The sequence below is a fragment of the Aquarana catesbeiana genome, linkage group LG05 (genome assembly GCF_042186555.1).
Source record: "Aquarana catesbeiana isolate 2022-GZ linkage group LG05, ASM4218655v1, whole genome shotgun sequence".
NCBI lineage: Eukaryota > Metazoa > Chordata > Amphibia > Anura > Ranidae > Aquarana > Aquarana catesbeiana.
In genome coordinates this window covers 436508579-436521829 of record NC_133328.1, presented here as the reverse complement: position 1 = coordinate 436521829, position 13251 = coordinate 436508579, and positions in this window count along the sequence as shown.

Below are 13251 nucleotides of genomic sequence, written 5' to 3'. Positions count from 1 at the left end.
TAGTTTTTTGTGAGCTCTGCACAGTGTTCACCTAAAGCTACCTGTAGAAGGTTGGTGGTGTTTTCCTGATCCTATCACTACCGCAGGCAGCTAAATAAGCTACAAGTTAGTTTTTTGTGAGCTCTGCACAGTGTTCAGCTAAAACTACAAGTTAGTGTAGTGTGAGCTCTGCACAGTGTTCAGCTAAAGCTACAAGTTAGTGTAGTGCGTTCTCTGAACAGTGTTCAGCTAAAACTACAAGTTAGTGTAGTGCGACCTCTGCACAGTGTTCAGCTAAAGCTACAAGTTAGTGTAGTGCGTCCTCTGAACAGTGTTCAGCTAAAACTACAAGTTAGTGTAGTGCGACCTCTGTACAGTGTTCAGCTAAAGCTACAAGTTAGTGTAGTGCGTCCTCTGAACAGTGTTCAGCTAAAACTACAAGTTAGTGTAGTGCGACCTCTGCACAGTGTTCAGCTAAAGCTACAAGTTAGTGTAGTGCGTCCTCTGAACAGTGTTCAGCTAAAGCTACAAGTTAGTGTAGTGCAACCTCTGCACAGTGTTCAGCTAAAGCTACCTGTAAGAAGGATGGTGGTGTTTTCCCGATCCTATCACTACCGCAGGCAGCTAAATAAGCTACAAGTTAGTTTTTTGCAAGCTCTGCACAGTGTTCAGCTAAAGCTACCTGTAGAAGGTTGGTGGTGTTTTCCTGATCCTATCACTACCGCAGGCAGCTAAATAAGCTACAAGTTAGTTTTTTGCGAGCTCTGCACAGTGTTTACCTAAAGCTACCTGTCCAAGGTTGGTGGTGTTTTCCTGATCCTATCACTACCGCAGGTAGCTAAATAAGCTACAAGTTAGTTTTTTGCGAGCTCTGCACAGTGTTCACCTAAAGCTACCTGTAGAATAATGGTGGTGTTTTCCTGATCCTATCACTACAGCAGGCAGCTAAATAAGCTACAAGTTAGTTTTTTGCGATCTCTGCACAGTGTTCAGCTAAAACTACAAGTTAACGTAGTGCGAGCTCTGCACAGTGTTCAGCTAAAGCTACAAGTTAGTTTTTTGCGAGCTCTGCACAGTGTTCAGCTCAAGCTACCTGTAGAAGGTTGGTGGTGTTTTCCTGATCCTATCACTACCGCAGTCAGCTAAATAAGCTACAAGTTAGTTTAGTGTGACCTCTGCACCGTGTTCAGCTAAAGCTACAAGTTAGGGTAGTGCATCCTCCTCACAGTGTTCAGCTAAAGTTACAAGTTGGTGTAGTGCGTCCTCCTCACAGTGTTCAGCTAAAACTACAAGTTAGTGTAGTGCGACCTCTGCACAGTGTTCAGCTAAAGCTACAAGTTAGTGTAGTGCGTCCTCTGAACAGTGTTCAGCTAAAACTACAAGTTAGTGTAGTGCGACCTCTGCACAGTGTTCAGCTAAAGCTACAAGTTAGTGTAGTGCGTCCTCTGAACAGTGTTCAGCTAAAGCTACAAGTTAGTGTAGTGCGACCTCTGTAGAGTGCTCAGCTAAAGCTACCTGTAAGAAGGTTGGTGGAGTTTTCTTGATCCTATCACTACCGCAGGCAGCTAAATAAGCTACAAGTTAGTTTTTTGCGAGCTCTGCACAGTGTTTACCTAAAGCTACCTGTCCAAGGTTGGTGGTGTTTTCCTGATCCTATCACTACCGCAGGCAGCTAAATAAGCTACAAGTTAATTTTTTGCGAGCTCTGCACAGTGTTCACCTAAAGCTACCTGTAGAAGGATGGTGGTGTTTTCCTGATCCTATCACTACCGCAGGCAGCTAAATAAGCTACAAGTTAATTTTTTGCGAGCTCTGCACAGTGTTCACTCAAAGCTACCTGTAGAAGGATGGTGGTGTTTTCCTGATCCTATCACTACCGCAGGCAGCTAAATAAGCTACAAGTAAGTTTTTTGCGAGCTCTGCACAGTGTTCACCTAAAGCTACCTGTCCAAGGTTGGTGGTGTTTTCCTGATCCTATCACTACAGCAGGCAGCTAAATAAGCTACAAGTTAGTTCTTTGCAAGCTCTGCACAGTGTTCAGCTAAAACTACAAGTTAGTGTAGTGCGAGCTCTGCACAGTGTTCAGCTAAACAGTGTTCAGCTAAAGCTACAAGTTAGTGTAGTGCAACCTCTGCACAGTGTTCAGCTAAAGCTACAAGTTAGTGTAGTGCGTCCTCTGAACAGTGTTCAGCTAAAACTACAAGTTAGTGTAGTGCGACCTCTGCACAGTGTTCAGCTAAAGCTACAAGTTAGTGTAGTGCGTCCTCTGAACAGTGTTCAGCTAAAACTACAAGTTAGTGTAGTGCAACCTCTGTACAGTGTTCAGCTAAAGCTACAAGTTAGTGTAGTGCGTCCTCTGAACAGTGTTCAGCTAAAACTACAAGTTAGTGTAGTGCGACCTCTGCACAGTGTTCAGCTAAAGCTACAAGTTAGTGTAGTGCATCCTCTGAACAGTGTTCAGCTAAAGCTACAAGTTAGTGTAGTGCGACCTCTGCACAGTGTTCAGCTAAAGCTATCTGTAAGAAGGATGGTGGTGTTTCCCCGATCCTATCACTACCGCAGGCAGCTAAATAAGCTACAAGTTAGTTTTTTGCAAGCTCTGCACAGTGTTCAGCTAAAGCTACCTGTAGAAGGTTGGTGGTGTTTTCCTGATCCTATCACTACCGCAGGCAGCTAAATAAGCTACAAGTTAGTTTTTTGCGAGCTCTGCACAGTGTTCACCTAAAGCTACCTGTAGAAGGATGGTGGTGTTTTCCTGATCCTATCACTACAGCAGGCAGCTAAATAAGCTACAAGTTAGTTTTTTGCGAACTCTGCACAGTGTTCAGCTAAAACTACAAGTTAACGTAGTGCGAGCTCTGCACAGTGTTCAGCTAAAGCTAACTGTAGAAGCTTGGTGGTGTTTTCCTGATCCTATCACTACCGCAGGCAGCTAAATAAGCTACAAGTTAGTTTTTTGTGAGCTCTGCACAGTGTTCACCTAAAGCTACCTGTAGAAGTTTGGTGGTGTTTTCCTGATCCTATCACTACCGCAGGCAGCTAAATAAGCTACAAGTTAGTTTTTTGCGAGCTTTGCACAGTGTTCAGCTAAAACTACAAGTTAGTGTAGTGTGAGCTCTGCACAGTGTTCAGCTAAAGCTACAAGTTAGTTTTTGCGAGCTCTGCACAGTGTTCACCTAAAGCTACCTGTAGAAGTTTGGTGGTGTTTTCCTGATCCTATCACTACCGCAGGCAGCTAAATAAGCTACAAGTTAGTTTTTTGTGAGCTCTGCACAGTGTTCACCTAAAGCTACCTGTCCAAGGTTGGTGGTGTTTTCCTGATCCTATCACTACCGCAGGCAGCTAAATAAGCTACAAGTTAATTTTTTGCGAGCTCTGCACAGTGTTCACCTAAAGCTACCTGTAGAAGGTTGGTTGTGTTTTCCTGATCCTATCACTACCGCAGGCAGCTAAATAAGCTACAAGTTATTTTTTTGCGAGCTCTGCACAGTGTTCACCTTAGGCTACCTGTCCAACGTTGGTGGTGTTTTCCTGATCCTATCACTACCGCAGGCAACTAAATAAGCTACAAGTTAGTTTTTTGCGAGCTCTGCACAGTTTTCACCTAAAGCTAACTGTAGAAGGTTGGTGGTGTTTTCCTGATCCTATCACTACCGCAGGCAGCTAAATAAGCTACAAGTTAGTTTTTTGCAAGCTCTGCACAGTGTTCAGCTAAAACTACAAGTTAGTGTAGTGCGAGCTCTGCACAGTGTTCAGCTAAAGCTAACTGTAGAAGCTTGGAGGTGTTTTCCTGATCCTATCACTACCGCAGGCAGCTAAATAAGCTACAAGTTAGTTTTTTGTGAGCTCTGCACAGTGTTCACCTAAAGCTACCTGTAGAAGGTTGAAGGTGTTTTCCTGATCCTATCACTACCGCAGGCAGATAATAAGCTACAAGTTATTTTTTTGCGAGCTCTACACAGTGTTCACCTAAAGCTACCTGTAGAAGGTTGGTGGTGTTTTCCTGAACCTATCACTACCGCAGGCAGCTAAATAAGGTACAATTTAGTTTTTTGCGAGCTCTGCACAGTGTTCAGCTAACACTACGAGTTAGTGTAGTGTGAGCTCTGCACAGTGTTCAGCTAAAGCTACAAGGTAGTTTTTTGTGAGCTCTGCACAATGTTCAGCTAAAGCTACCTGTAGAAGGTTGGTGGTGTTTTCCTGATCCTATCACTACTGCACGCAGCTAAATAAGCTACAAGTTAATTTTTTGCGAGCTCTGCACAGTTTTCAGCTAAAGCTACCTGTAGAAGGTTGGTGGTGTTTTCCTGATCCAATCACTACTGCAGGCAGCTAAATAAGCTACAAGTTAGTTTTTTGCGAGCTCTGCACAGTGTTCAGCTAAAGCTACCTGTAGAAGGTTGGTGGTGTTTTCCTGATCCTATCACTACTGCACGCAGCTAAATAAGCTACAAGTTAGTTTTTTGCGAGCTCTGCACAGTTTTCAGCTAAACCTACCTGTAGAAGGTTGGTGGTGTTTTCCTGATCCAATCACTACCGCAGGCAGCTAAATAAGCTACAAGTTAGTTTTTTGCAAGCTCTGCACAGTGTTCACCTAAAGCTACCTGTAGAAGGTTCGTTGTGTTTTCCTGATCCTATCACTACCGCAGGCAGCTAAATAAGCTACAAGTTAGTTTTTTGCGAGCTCTGCACAGTGTTCACCTAAAGCTAACTGTAGAAGGTTGGTGGTGTTTTTCTGATCCTATCACTAAAGCAGGCAGCTAAATAAGCTACAAGTTAGTTTTTTGCAAGCTCTGCACAGTGTTCAGCTAAAACTACAAGTTAGTGTAATGCGTGCTCTGCACAGTGTTCACCTAAAGCTACCTGTAGAAGGTTGGTGGTGTTTTCCTGATCCTATCACTACCGCAGGCAGCTAAATAAGCTACAAGTTCGTTTTTTGCGAGCTCTGCACAGTGTTCAGCTAAAGCTACCTGTAGAAGGTTGGTGGTGTTTTCCTGATCCTATTACTACTGCAGGCAGCTAAATAAGCTACAAGTTAGTTTTTTGCGAGCTCTGCACAGTGTTCACCTAAAGCTACCTGTCGAAGGTTGGTGGTGTTTTCCTGATCCTATCACTACTGCAGGCAGCTAAATAAGCTACAAGTTAGTTTTTTGCGAGCTCTGCACAGTGTTCAGCTAAAACTACAAGTTAGTGTAGTGCGAGCTCTGCACAGTGTTCAGCTAAAGCTACCTCTAGAAGGTTGGTGGTGTTCTTATACTACAGGCAGGCAGTTGATTTTGCTAGCTGCAGTATCAGTATATATATATATATATATATATATATATATATATATATCCCAGCTTAGTGCAGCTACAGGCCATTAGTATGTCTGGAAGGCCAACAAGGAGAAGCAGACAGTCACAAGCCAATAAAAGAGGGCGAGCAGGCTCTGTGTCTAGAGGCAACAGTGCTGGTCGTGGAGACGGTGCATCCTTATGAGCACGTGGCCGTGGGACACATTTGGCCTTTTTTTCGGCAGCTGGCCCTATTGAGCCGCAACATGCAGAAGACTTGGTCGAGTGGATGACCAAGCCGACCTCATCCTCCTCATCCTCTCTCGCCCATGCTCAGGGTACTTTATCTGGCAAAGCAGCTGCCAACGCAGCCTCTTCCCTCGGCTCAATGGCATCAGTGACTCCTTCCCTAGCCCCACCATGTCCTCCTGAGGAGTCCCTCGAACTGTTTGACCACAGTGTTGGGTACATGCTCCAGGAGGATGACCAGCGTTTAAAAGGCTCCGATGATGATACTGAGCTAGATGAAGGCAGTAACGTGAGCACAGACAGAGGGGGTGCCCAAGAAGGACAGCAATCTGGCAGTCATGCTCCACCTGCTCCCCCTTCTGCAGCATACTGCCAGGTTTGCTCCAGTGATGATGAGGTCACTGACTCAACATGGGTGCCTGATAGGAGAGAGGAGGAGGAGGAGGAGGCACATCACCAATGAGGCAGGATGCCTTCCAGGGGCCAGCCTAAGGGCAGCACACAGACTGCATCACACCCCAAAGCTCCGCATGTGCAGGGTGCTGCTGTCTCTGCGCGTTATTCCAAAAGTTCTTTGGTGTGGGCCTTTTTTGAGATGAGTGCATCAGATCGCACCGCTGCTATTTGCAACATATGTCTCAAGCTTATCTCGCGTGGCCAAAACATCTCCCGCTTGGGCACCACATGCTTGACCAGACATATGTTGACCTGCCATGCAGTTTGTTGGCAAGCGTATCTAAAAGACCCACACCAAAGAACAAAGAGGACCTCTCCTTGCTCCTCATCAGCTGAGATCTCCAACTCGTCTATACCTTCAGTCCTCTCTGAGACCTGCACTGAGAGGAATGAAGGTGTAGAATTAGGTGTGTCACAGCCAAGTACTTGTGGGCAATCTGTTTTTCGGTACACCGACATCAGATTGTACCAGGCAAATTTCTCTACCCCAGCTGCTGCACCGTCGAAAGAAGTTCGCTCCCAGCCATCCACATGCCCATGACGAATGCTAGCTTGGCAAAATTGCTAGCACTTCAACTGCTGCCTGTTCAGTTGGTAGACTCTGCCCCTTCCGTGAGTTTGTGGAATGTGTGGTTCCTCAGTGGCAGGTACCTAAACACACTTTTTCTCACAGAAGGCGATTCTGGCTCTCTACTGGCATGTGGAAGGCAATGTCCATGCCTCGCTGGACAGGGCAGTCAGCGGTAAGGTGCATATTACCGCTTACTCATGGTCCAGCAGGCTGACTCTGCTGGCAGCTGGGAAGGATGCAGGACAAGGTGCAGTAGTGTTGGAGGTTGTTCCGCCACCACGCCTCCAAAATGCCACTACTAATGATTGTGACACACCTCTCTCCTCCACCCCTCCTCTTCTTCTTCCTCCATGGCCTCTTCCTGTGCTTTGTCCTTGGAACCAGCGGTGCTCCGTAGCCGTTCAAGGGGCTACGCAAGTATGCAGGCCAAAAGATGCCATGCGGTGCTTGTGCTGGTGTGCTTGGGGGACAGGAGCCACACTGGGGCAGAGGTTCCATCAGCTCTGCAGGGGCAGGTTCAGAGGTGGTTGATGCCACGCCAACTTAAGGCAGGAATGGTGGTTTGCGACAATGGCACCAACCTCCTCTCTGCCCTCCGACAGGAACAAATGACCCATGTGCCCTGTTTGGCTCATGTCCTTAACTTGGTGGTGCAGCAGTTCTTGGACAGGTACCCGGGCTTACAGGATGTCCTGAGGCAGGCCAGGAAAATCTGTGTGCATTTATGCCGGTCATATAATGTCAGTGCTTGGCTGGCAGACCTCCAAAAGGAGTTTAACCTGCCCAAGAACCGCCTAATCTGTGACATGCCCAGCAGGTGGAACTCAATGTTGGCCATTCTGCAGCGGCTGTACACGCAGCAGAGGGCCATCAATGAGTACCTGTGCGACTATGGCACCAGGACAGGGTCAGGGGAACTTGTTTTTTTTCCCCATGCCAGTGGGCCATGATCAGGGATGCATGCACTGTCCTGTCACCATTTGAGGAGGCCACGAGGGTGGTGAGCAATGACAGTGCATGCATCAGTGACACTGTCCCCCTTGTCCACCTGTTGGAGCACACACTGCGTGGAATAATGGACAGGGCACTTGAGGCAGAACAGAGGCAGGAAGAGGAGGACTTCCTTAGCTCTCAAGGTCCCCTTTACCCAGACAGTGTTCCTGCGTGCCCGCCGATCACACAGGAAGAGGAGGAGAAGGATTGTGTCAGTATGGAGGTGGAGCCTGGCACTCAGCATCAGCAGCAGTCTTTAAGGGATCAGTCCCAAGAAACACATGGTCTTGTACGTGGCCGGGAGGAGGTGGCTGCAGACCATGTCATCCTTAGTGACCCAGAGAACTCTGGACCGAATGCCTCAGCAAACCTAGGCTGCATGGCCTTCCTGATCCTGCAAAGCCTGCGTAAGGATCCTTGTATTGATGGTATCAAGGAGAAGGACCAATACTGGCTTTCAACCCTCCTTGATCCACATTACAAGGGTAAGGTTGTGGACCTTAAATGCCATCACAGAGGGAGCAGAGGATGAAACATCTTCGGGAGGCCTTGCAGAAAGGTCTGTGCAACGCGTTCCCAGAGACTGGGAGGTTACAAACTCCTGTTTCTGGACAACGTGTTGCTGAGGCTTCGGTCAGTCAAAGAAGGAGTGGTGGAGAAGGTGGACGTCTGACCAATGCGTTCAGACAATTTTTTAGTCCGCAGCCCCAAGGTATGATCGGTTCCAGCAACCATCGCCAGCGTCTGTTTTACATGGTGCAGGAATACCTAGGGGCAAGATCTGACTTGGACACCTTTCCCACCGAAAATTCTCTTGGTTACTGGGTCTTGAGGATGGATCACAGGCCAGAGCTTGCACGGTATGCAATTGAGCTACTGGCCTGTCCTGCATCCAGCGTTCTTTCGGAACGCACATTCAGTGTTGCTGGAGGCTTTGTAATGATCACAGGGTGCGTCTGTCCACCGACTCGGTCGATTGACTGACCTTCATAAAAATGAATCAGTCTTGGATCACCACCAGCTACCAAGCACCTGATGCTGATGTAACCGAATAATATTTTTGAAATCTCAGATCCCTTCAAAGACTGCCATGCTGATGAGTGACTATCCTGAGTAATTATCCTCTTCCTCCTCAATGATCACGCTGATAGCTTGTAAGAACATTTTTGGTTCTGGGTGCCGCCACCAGTGCCTAAGGCCCAATTTTTTAGCCCCTGTTTAACAGGAGTGTGTAATTACAATTTTTGATCCAATACTTTGCAGCAGGGCTCGTTCCTGTGTTCCAACTAGAGTATCTGTGAGGGGTTGCAGTGTTGTGGCACAACCACCAGTACCTAAGGCCCAATATTTCAGCCCCTATTTAACAGGGGCGTGTAATTACAATTTTTGATGCAATACTTTGCAGCAGGGCTCGTTTCTGCGTTCCAACTATAGTATCTGTGAGGGGTTGCAGTGTTGTGGCACCAGCACCAGTGCCTAAGGCCCAATTTTTTAGCCCCTGTTTAACAGGGGTGTGTAATTACAATTTTTGATGCAATACTTTGCAGCAGGGCTCGTTCCTACTTTCCAACTAGAGTAGCTATGAGCGGTTGCAGTGTTGTGGCACCAGCACTAGTGCCTAAGGCCCAATTTTTCAGCCCCTGTTCAACAGGGGCATGTAATTACAATTCTTGATCTAATATTTCACAGCAGGGCCCTGTGAGGGCTTACAGTGTTGTGGCCACAACAACACCTAAGGCCCAAATTTCTGCTGAGTATATAGGGCAGGCCCCTACTTTCAAACATCCAACTTACAAACGACTCCTACTTGCAAACGGAAGGAGACAACAGGAAGTGAGATGAAATCTACCCCTAGGAAGGGAAATTTTCTCCTGTAAAAGTTAATATGGGAAAAACATTTCTCCTTTCCACTGATGCTTTATCACCAATCCTTGTTTCACAAAAAACCCCAAATTTTCAAAAAACATTTGTCATTGGAACAAAAAGTGAGGTGAAATCTTCTGAAGAGGAGCACAGACAGCAAAACAAATGTCACAGGGGTGATAACCCTTCCCTATTTTTTCCAAAAAGCTTAAAATAGATTTTTTGGCTGGAGCTAAACACATTAAAAATTTACCAGTTCAAAATTACAAACAGATTCTACTTAACAACAAACCTACAGTCCCTTTCTTGTTTGCACCGCCTGTATACTGCTGTTCAGAGTATATAGGGCCTGGTGGCCCCACACCTTTCCTTTTTTTAATTTGGGTGTGGGGTTCCCCTTAATATCCATACAAGACCCAAAGGGCCTGGTAATGGACTGGGGGGTATCAATTGCTGTTTGTCTCACTGATTTTCATCCATATTGCCAGGACCCAACATTACATTAAAGCCGCAAGCAGTTTTAAATTACTTTTTTTCCTTTAAAAATGACATTTTGTGCAGGGACTGTTCTAAGCATGGGAAACACGCACCTCTTTACAGGCATACTATAGACACCCCCCAGGTACGATATTTAAAGGAATATTTCACTTTTTTTTTTCTTTTACTTGAAGCATCATTAAAATCACTGCTCCCGAAAAAACGGCCGTTTTTAAAAGTTTTTTTGCATTGATACAAACCCTTTTAGGACAATACCATGCAAATTATCCTTTAGAATGAGCACTTCTGATTTTGAATGTTCGAGTCCCATAGACGTCAATGGGGTTCTAACGTTCGTGCAAATTTTCGGTCCGTTCGCAGATTCTGGTGCGAACCGAACCGGGGGGTGTTCGGCTCATCCCTAGCTGTGGACATACTACAGGAGACGGTCATAGGCTGTGGACATACTACAGGAGACTGTCAAAGACTGTGGACATACTACAGGAGACGGTCATAGACTGTGGACATGCTACATGAGACGGTCAGAGACTGTGGACATACTACAGGAGATGATCAGAGGCTGCGGACATACTTCAGGTGTCATGAACCTTGGAATACTGGATTCGATTAGCACATAGCTGTAGTTCGAATCCCGGAGCATTGGATGATCGAATCATCAGATGTTGCGATCTGCAATCTGATTCTATAGCCACAGAGGAGTGTCGGGAGAGTGGAACCAAGCGAGCAGGGGCTCGTTACATTGGTTGGCAGCTGTGGGATTTGCTCTCCAGTTACTGGGACACTCCAAACCACCACAGTGAATGGCCAGCTATGCAGACTTGCTTGAGAGCCGTGGAGGGACCAGTGGGACAAAGAACAAGGCCACCCTGATCATTGAGCTAGCCAAGATGGATCAGAGGGATGGTGATGCGGTACCCCGGTCAGTTGAAGACTTGTATCAGCAACAAGTTCGAGAGCAGTTGGCATATATGGTGCTAACCCATCAGAGACTGCCATACAGAATGCCATTAGAGACATCCAGCTGCAGGATGAGCGACAAGAGAGGGAACTAGAGCGGCAACATGAGCGGAGAATGGCAGAAATACGGCAATCGGAGACAACACCTAAAGATACAGCGCCTTTCCGTAAGTTGCCCTTTCGGGCGTTCAAACTATTTAAGGAAGGAGAGGAGGAAATTGAAGTGTTCCTGCAGGACTTTGAGAGACTATGACAGATACATAATGTACTGTCCCAAGATTGGGTTGCCTTACTGGCGAGTAATTTGACTGGCAGAGCAGCCGATGCATATTGGGCCCTGGAGGATGAGGACGCTAAAGATTATGACCTGGTAAAAGAAGCTCTGCTAGCCCGATTTGCCATTACACTTGAAGCCAGTTGGATTAAAGCGTTTGTAAAGGTGTTTTTTTTTTTTTTTTTAAATAACAAACATGCTATACTTACCTTCACTGTGCAGCTCGTTCTGCACAGAGTGGCCCCGAACCTCGTCTTCTGGGGTCCCTCAGCGGCTGTTTCAGCTCCTCCCCGCAAGCATTCACCACCTTAATGCGAGCTCCCTCGCACGGTGGTGAGTGCTTGCGGGCGCGCTCCCGTGATACAGCCGGCGGCTATAGCCGCTCACTGTATCACTCGGCCCCGCCCCCCGGCGCGCCGCGTCATCGGATGTGATTGACAGCAGCGCGAGCCAATGGCTGCGCTGCTTTCAATCCATCCACTGCAGCCAATCAGCGGCCAGGGTGAGCGGAGGAACAGATGTCGGGAACGCGAAGCTGACTTTCGAGGCGTCAGGTAAGTAAAACGGGGGGGCTGGGGGCGGCGGTTCTGTCAGAAGTTTTTTCACCTTAATTCATAGAATGCATTAAGGTGAAAAAATTTTTACCTTTACAACCCCTTTAAGTTTAGAGAATCCCGGAAACAAGCCAACATAACATACGTGGAGTAGGCACATCGTATGCAGCGGAACCTTAAGGGCTGGTTCCAGGGAAGCCACGCTCATACCATAGAGGACATCACCCAGCTAGTACTCTTAGAACAGTTCTTTAACCACACCCCTCCGGTAGTACGGGATTGGGTGCGAAATAAGCGACCACAGACTGTAAAGCAAGCGGCTACTTTGGCTGATGAATATCTGGACTCTCGAAGGTCAGAAGAAAGCGAGCGCTATCCACTATCTCGGCCCAGTTTATCAGCCTCTAACCCAACTTCAGTACCTCAGTGGTCTGCCTCTAGACCCCCAACCCAACCCTCCTAACGGACCGGCCAGACTGTTGCAGTCAGGGTAGCAGGGGGCAAGGTGCTACATTTACCCACCGCCTAAGTTCTCTTGGATTGGGGCTCAGGGGAGCGACAAGTGCGAGTGGGATTACTACGTGAGTTACCCGCGGAAGTACTTTTGGGGAACGATTTGGGGCATTTGACTTCCTCATATGCCCCAGAGGCCGCCATGGCCGTGACCACCCGACGTCAGAGCCAACTTCAAGGCAACTCCACTCCTATGGGGACCCAGGTAAGACCAAATCCTCCTACATTCCCCCAACTTGACAACCCTGTGTCCTGGGATTCTCCCTCCGACATTAGGCAAGAGACTCAGAATGACCCAATATTAGCTGGTTATCGGGACAGGGCGGGCAAGGATCCAGGGGGGTTGGTGGAAGACAGAATAGAGTGGGAGGGAGGGTTTCTTTATCATTACACTGAGGGAATGGGTACCGGGAAGCGACAGGGTCCCCACAAACAGCTAGTTGTACCCCAGAAATACAGACGGGAGCTATTGCGGCTGGCTCACGACATCCCCTTGACCGGACATTTAGGGATAGCTAAGACCCGGAGTTGATTGTCTCATGCGTTCTTCTGGCCCAGGTTACATGCTGAGGTGCGAGAATCCTGCCGGACCTGTGAGACTTGTCAGAAAGTAGGGAAGACAGGGGATCACCCAAAAGCCTCGCTGCAACCCCTGCCGATCATTAGAGAACCCTTTAGCCGCATAGCGGTTGATATTATAGGCCCACTGGCCCGCCCCAGTGCCACTGGGAAGAAGTATATTCTTACGGTGGTGGATTACGCCACCCGCTACCCGGAGGCCATTCCCTTATCCACTATCCAGGCTGATACAGTAGCAGATGCCTTACTGCGGGTATTCACTAGGGTAGGGTTTCCCCAGGAGATATTGTCCGATCAGGGTACCCAGTTCACAGCTGAGCTGATGCTGCAGCTCTGGCGTCTCTGTGAGATTAAACCCCTCCAGAGCGCCCCCTACCACCCTCAGACTAACGGGCTGTGTGAGAGATTTAACAGGACCCTGAAGCAGCTGCTTCAGGCCTTCGTGGAGAGTAGGAAGGATTGGGAGAAATATTTTCCCCATCTACTGTTCGC